Source organism: Ailuropoda melanoleuca, chromosome 5 (assembly GCF_002007445.2).
Source record: "Ailuropoda melanoleuca isolate Jingjing chromosome 5, ASM200744v2, whole genome shotgun sequence".
NCBI classification, from domain to species: domain Eukaryota; kingdom Metazoa; phylum Chordata; class Mammalia; order Carnivora; family Ursidae; genus Ailuropoda; species Ailuropoda melanoleuca.
The window spans coordinates 33,753,491-33,761,116 of NC_048222.1; positions in this window are offsets into that span (position 1 = coordinate 33,753,491).

Consider the following 7,626-nt stretch of genomic DNA (forward strand, 5'->3'; position numbering starts at 1 on the left):
TAATTTAATCTTCACTGGCCATTGTTTATGCAACTACAAAATGGAAAAAAAAAAGGACAAACTGTCAATAATTCCCATATGCCTATAATGTGGACCTCTTGTGGTTATTAAATGAACACAAGCGCATGTATCTACTACTGTGTTGCTTAAAGAAAAGAAAGAAACACTTGGCAAATGTTTATTATTCCCTACCCCATCTCTTAGATGCTCAGTTTTCTACTACAACAAGGGCAAGCTTGGTGTATAACAAGGGTGGCAACATGTTTTGCATGGATGGACTGACCATGCCCTTCCCACTTCCCATTCTTGAGGACTTCATTAGAAACAGAGCTCCACAGTAGGACTAACTCTTGATATGTTTATGTTATTTCCACACCTGGCTTGGCTCCCAGTATATTAGCATCTAGCCCCTTACCCTCATGGCAGGATACTGGAAGATCATTCCCTGGGTAATCTAACTATCTGAACAGTAAATCCCTATTTTTGGTGTTCTCCCAACCAACAACTGAGCCAGATCACCCTACTTTGAATCTCAAAGTTGTCAGTCCACACACCCTGCTCAAAACTTCTAATTAGTTTCTTACTTTTCCATTCATTATCATGAACATACAGCCAAATTTACATCTAAGGAAACCCTGTGTTATGGGAGATAGAGATCGAAAACAGAGGAAAAAGCAATTTGGAGGAAACAAAAACTACGTAGGGAAGAAAGCTTCCCAAACAAATTTTATGATCGATGTACTTTGAGAAATAGAAGAACTTCCATGAAAAAAGAACAGGATGCTCTAGTTTTTTTCTCTTTTTAAAAAATATTTTATTTATTTATTCGACAGTNTTTATGATCGATGTACTTTGAGAAATAGAAGAACTTCCATGAAAAAAGAACAGGATGCTCTAGTTTTTTTCTTTTTTTAAAAAATATTTTATTTATTTATTCGACAGTGATAGAGACAGCCAGAGAGAGAAGGAACACAAGCAGGGTGAGTGGGAGAGGAAGAAGCAGGCTCATAGCAGAGGAGCCTGATGTGGGGCTTCGATCCCATAACGCCGGGATCACGCCCTGAGCCGAAGGCAGACGCCCAACCGCTGTGCCACCCAGGCACCCCTGCTCTAGTTTTTAAAAGAATGTTCAGGGAACATGAAAAAGCTCATGAAAATGAGACACTTGTTAGGAGAAATGAAAAACTACCTGGGTAGGAAGATAATATTGAGGAAATGTCATCTCATTCTCACCTTCCAACTAAAAGAGCAAAATACATAGAAGGAAAATAAGAGAAAACCTTAAAAAGAAGAGAGGACCATCATAAATGTCCAACATTAGAATGATGGCATTTCTAAAAAGTGACAACAGGGGCGCCTGGGTGGCACAGCAGTTAAGCGTCTGCCTTTGGCTCAGGGCGTGATCCCGGCGTTATGGGATCGAGCCCCACATCAGGCTCCTCTGCTATGAGCCTGCTTCTTCCTCTCCCACTTCCCCTGCTTGTGTTCCCTCTCTCACTGGCTATCTCTGTCAAATAAAATCTTAAAAAAAAATAAAAAGAGACAACAGAGAAGATGGGGAAGAGTAGAAAATTCTTACATAAATAATGCAAGAAGTTTCCCAGAATGGATTGAAAAACCCATCAAGTACCCAGCTTAATGAATGAATGAAAGAAAGAAACTTACAAGGCACATATGTCATTGTGAAATTTCAGATCACTGGGGAGAAAGAAAAAATTCCACAAGCTACCAGCAGCAGGGGATATATCATATATATATACATATATATATATTTTTTCTCTGAGATCTAGAATCAGAATGACTTCAGATTTCTCAACAGCAAAACTTGAAAAAAGAAGACAATAGAGCAATTCAAAACACTGATGGAAAAATTAACCCCCATCTGCAATTCTATACCCAGCCCAAGTAAATATCAACTACTGTGGAATAAAAACATTTCTAGACCTGTACGGTCTCAACAGATTTCTCTCCCCATGTGCCCTTCCTCAGGGAGTTACTAGAGTATTGCTCCACAAAAAAAGAGTATGCCAAGAAAGAGAAACACATCGAGTACGGGAAAGATATGCTCCAGTACTGGACAGGGTAAAAGAAATACCCAAAAGGATGGTAAATGGTGGTCTCAGAATGACATCTATGTACCAGGCGTAGAGGACAACCAGGCCAGGGGATAGCAGAGCGCCTAAAAGAGATGTGTTGAGTGCTGTCATCATTAAGATTCGCACTGCTATTAATCATCTCCTCCTCTTCCTCCTCCCTCCTCCTCCTCTTCCTCCTCCTCTTTCTTCTCCTTCTCCTCCTCCTCCTTCTTCTTCTTTTTTTTTTTTTTTACCTAAGTACGGAATTCCCAGGTGAGTCTGGCTGAGCCCATGATATGTTCTGACTTGCCTTAATCATTTCTAATGTGGCTGCTGCTTTTCCTACTATGGCCTATTTTCTGATCAGCTGAGCATGCTCTTTTCACCCCACAGAAGTACCCTGCTTTGACCAACTTCAGAAGCTGAAAGTGAGCTGTGGTAAAGCAGAAAATCCAGAGCAATCCATACTCTGGACTGTATTTCTTTTGGATACCCAGTGTCTGGCCCCCACTATAGCCCTACCACATGTCCAACTCTGCTTTCCCAAGACCCACTCATGACCTTGTCCACCTACTTCTCCAGAAGAGGCTCTTGTAAGTAAACTCTTGAGGAAACTGAAACCAGACTGACCCAAGGACTGTTTAGCTTCTCTCACTCCTGGATGCCTTCCAACATTGCCCTTTCATTCTTTACTAGATTTATGCTTCTACAGAATACACATTGTTTAGAAAAATATACCTAGGTGGTTAACCTATCAAGGAAATCAAGAGAATGATTAGCACAAAGTCAAGATAATGGTTACTTCTGGGGAAGAGTTTGGAGGTTTTATTTAGAAAAGGACACCTGGGAGACTTCTGAGGTACTGGTTAATGTTCTGTTAATCTTTGTGGTGAGTATGTAGGTGTTAAACATACTATATTTTCAACTTTACATGTATTTAAAATACTCCTCTATACATATAATACTTGACAATAAAAATTTGCATATCAAGCAAAGCCAACCTATGAAATAATGAAATTGTATGCTCATATGTACCCTCTGGGCCTTGAACAGAGGGAACTGTGAAGCGGGACATAAGGTTCTCCTTCTCTCAGAGCCCTAATCAAAATGCGGCAGGAATAACAAAATACCCAACCAGCAGCACAATGCTGAGATTTTTCAGACCAGTTTAATAAATTGGTTTCACAGCACTTGGAATCCTGTTGTAATAACCTGGGTTCCATGAAAGAGCTCTGCATAGAAAAACAATCCAGAACCACCCCTTAAGCTGTTAGCAAGAGGGTAGGAGGTAAGAGGCTGTGTATTCTTCCTTTGCCCTTCCCGATCCATTCACCCTGATCCATGCCCTGTCCACCTTGCGTTGTGCCCCAGAAGCTGACTTCTATGGACTGCATCATCCAGGTGCCTCTGTTCTTTGGCTTTTAGCGGGTTCTGCAAATAGGAAGCACTGTCAGGAGAACAGAAGGCTGGAAAGAGAGAGGTCAAAGGGGTTTCTTCCCCTCTCCCTCCCTGCCTCACCATCCGTTATTGTTTCTTTAATTCCACATACACCCCTTTGAATAGTTCCATATGAAATTTTCTTCAGTCAGACCGTTTTGAGTGTCTTTTCCATTTCTTGTTGGGACCCTGACTGATACTTTATTTTAATATGATTTACTTGTCCTTACTGGGTGGTACATTTTCATGTTAATATGGATTGTGAGGGCCCAAGCAACCTTATCCAAGGGAAGACGCACATGTAAGAACATCTGTCTCCACTGGGGGGTCCGCAGCCGTGGCTTTTTATGGGAAGGTTATATGTTGGTTTATTACTCAGTGACTATTACTGCTAGCTAAGTGTAGAAAGGCTTAGGAGAACTTGCTTCTGGCTCGTGGAATTTTTATTCCTTTTCCAGCTCTGTCCCAGAATAAAAGGAGGACTTCTGTGCAGGCCCTTGGTAGAGATGCAGCCTTCACTAGCATCCTCGCTTTGCTTTAAGTGAGGGCTTTTTTTTTTCCCCCACAGAATGAGTCAGATGCTGACCGACTCCTAGCATCTCTCATCATCTTCCTGTTGCCCCTTCCCCTCTGAAGATCAAAGCTCACCTCAGGAGAACTTCCAGGGAGAAGAAATAGCCAGCGGAACCCCCAGAGCTAGGCAGGAAAACCCAGTAAACAAGTGATTGACGCACTTTGTAGACAAGCTGGAGGGGACTCCAGGCAGTCTCTGCTGGGGGTGAGCGTGACCGGGGGAAGTTGAGGAAGCAGTCCAGGATGGGGGCGGAGCCCCGGAGGGCTTGGGTAACAGCTCATTGTTCCTCTGGGTTCCCAGGGAATAAGGCAGGCCTCCAACAAAACAAACGTGCCAGGAGGACAGGCTATTTGTGTTGTTAAACACGGAAAGAAGGGAAGTGACGAGCTGGAGGGAGCATGGGTTTGAGTGCCATATCCCAGGCCCCTTGGAACACAAAAGGAAGGAGGAGAAGGAGCTTGGACAAAAAGGCAGCGCTGAGTGTTAAACATATGGAACCTGGAGGTCAGCAGACCTGGGTTCAAGTCCCAGGATCTCAGTTTCCTAGCTCTGTAACTTGACCCTATTATCTAATTTCTCTGGTTTCATTATCCTTGAAATGGGAATGATACTTCTTACCCATAAGGTTTCCTTAAAGATGTAATAAGGGAATGCACTTTAAGTGTCTGACACATAAAAAGTTCTTGTTAGGAGATGCATCAGTGAGGAACAGGACCGTGGGGAGGAGGCAGGGTGCAGCTGCATCATCAAGCACCTGGGATTTAGTCAAGGCTCTGACACAAGTTCATTGTGTGAACTTGAGCAAGGTACTCCCCATCTCTGGTGCTGAGTTTTGCCTCCCTGGAATGAAGGTGCTGAGCAAGGTTTCCATGGTTTGTTCTAGTGCCGAGATCTAGAGTTCTAAGGAACGCTATCCAAGGTGTGGCTAGGAAATTCTCTGACTTGAAAGAAAAATAATGCAGAAGCAGCCATGTGAGGTGTTTGTCCCCACCATACTGGTCTCTTTGGGATCTTTACTCCTACTAACATGATGCTGCCCTTTCTCAAAACATTTTCAAGTTCATTGGTTTAAAATTATCTGCAGAGCCAGTTGTTGGAGCCAAATGAGAAAATCATCTCTTTGCTTTATGAGTTTCTCTTTTGTTTGCTTGTTTCTTTCATTTTTTGAACAACAACAACAACAACAAAAAGTTCTCATTCCCTTAAGGCAAATTAGATTCCACTTCCAGTGTTGCCACTTACTGGTGGAAAACTGTAACTTTATCTTTTCTGACCTTGACCTGGAAGATGGAGATAATAATACCTACATTGTAGTGTGGCCACAGATGAGCTGAGGACGAGGACAGCAGCACCAGCCAGGGGGTGTGGCTCACAGTAGGCAGCAAAACACATCAACACATCCATCTACACACACCCTCCCTCAGCCACTCTCTCCCATCCCGATTACCTACTTTACCATTTTATCCACTAAATAAATTCACAGCTCACTCAATCCACCGAATTATAAGGCTCTGTAGAGGCAAAAACCTAAAACTTTCTCCTCCTGTGGCTTTCCCTTTACTTTCACAAAAAACACTCTGACACTTCTGGTTACCAAATGTGTGCGAGTTTCTCTGTGACACCCAGCTGGCAGTTCTCTGTGATTGGGTGTCCTACAATTAAGCTCAATTCTGACACTCTTCCCAGGTAAAGTCAGATCCCTGACCATCCCAGAGACACTGTCAGATCCCACAGGTTAATGGCTCAATCCCACGAGACTTTCCACTACTTCAGATGCCAAGCCCAAGTCATAGGATCCAGGTTACCCACAATTTCTGTGTGCCTTTGCTACAGATCAGAGGTTCCCAGCCTTCCTCCTTGGGTTTGATTAACTTGCTAGAACAACTCAGGGAACTCAGGGAAATGCTTACTTGCCTTTACCAGTTTCCGAAAGGCTATGATAAAGGATACAGATGAATAGCCAGATGAAGTGATGAATAGGGTGAAGTCTGGGAGGGAGCATCTGTGTGGAGTTGGGGTGCTTCACTTACGGGGTACACAGATGCTTTCACTTCCCTAGAAGCTCTCTGAACCCCATACTACTGGGATTTTAGGCAGATTTCCTCACATAAGCATGATTAATTATTAACTCCATTTCCAACCCCCTCTTCTCTCTAGAGAAGTGGGGAGGGGCTGCTGAAAATTCCGAGCTTCGAATCATGGCTTGGTCTTTCTCGTGACCACCCCCAACCAGGAGCCGTCCAGGACCCTGCCTAGAGTCGCCTCATTAGCACAAAGGATGTTCCTGGTGCCCGTATCACTTAGAAATTTGGGAGGGCTTTAGGAGCCTGTGTCAGGAACCAGGGATGAAGATCAGATATATATTTCTCAGTATAAATCACCATATCATAGGCTCTGAATGATTTTCTCCCATTTCCAAAAAGCAAGTAGACTTTCAGAGGTAAAAATTTGCTACCATGAAGGACATTTCAGAGGAATGTGCTCAGATTTTGAATATTTCACTTTTAGACAATACACTACGTGTGTGTGTGTGTGTACATTTGGTGTTTTATAAAATCCTCAACCCCTGTGAGACCAGCAGATAGACTTGCAGCCAGCACTGCGATGCTGAGTCTAGCTGGCTTCAGAAAGTCAGGGCTCGGGCTGATACCCAGAGCCAGGGAGATGTTCAAGGCACTCTGGAGCCAGCAGGCCTGGCCTCCAGGCTCAGGGCAGCCCCCTGTGGCTGGGTGACCTCTGTCAACCGCATCATCCTTTGAAGTTTCAGTTTCTTTACCCAGAAAATGGAGGAGCTAACACAAGTCTCATAACGTTCTTTTGAGGATTGTAAGTACGAGTTTTATGAATGAGGAAGGAAGAGGCACCAGTGGGCAGAACGTTAGTTCTATGTAAGGCATATTATACCTGACTCCACGTGGCAGGGAAAGATGGAGAGAAAAGGCAGACAGCAGTCTTAACTCTGTCCGGTGCGGCCTCTGGAAAGAAAAGTATTCTCCCCAGTGAAGCCCACCCCCCTCCTTTCCCAGTTGGAAGAGTGGTGCTTTGTTCTCTCCTTCTCTCCCAAGGAAGTCATTCCTCAGCCTCTGGCCTAAAGCTGCCAGACAAGTTTCAGACATGTTTATGAATGGCTTCACCTGAAGTCACTTGATTGGTTTATCAGCCCTGGCCCTGGACACATTTCCTTACAATGAGCAGTGACATTTATAGCTCCAAGAAGTGCAAGGGAAACATTTTTCTTGCGACTCTCCTCTCCTTCTAATGAAGCTGTCATTATAGCCTTACAAAGGTGGACTTTGTTGGTCAGAAACATGCCGTAACTTCCCACAGGAGAAATGCTGTAAATGTCACAAACTTATCTGAAGTGCAGAAAATCAGCTGCTTGAAAAGTGTAAAATAAAAGCCATGTTTCTCCCCGTTCTCCCCAGCCGGAGCCAGCTTCACGGGCATGTGAGCCTGGCAGCCACACAGAGTCCTGTGCTCATAGGGCCCTGCTCTTGGTTTAATAGTCCGCAGTGAAAACTGGCATTACCACGGTATAAG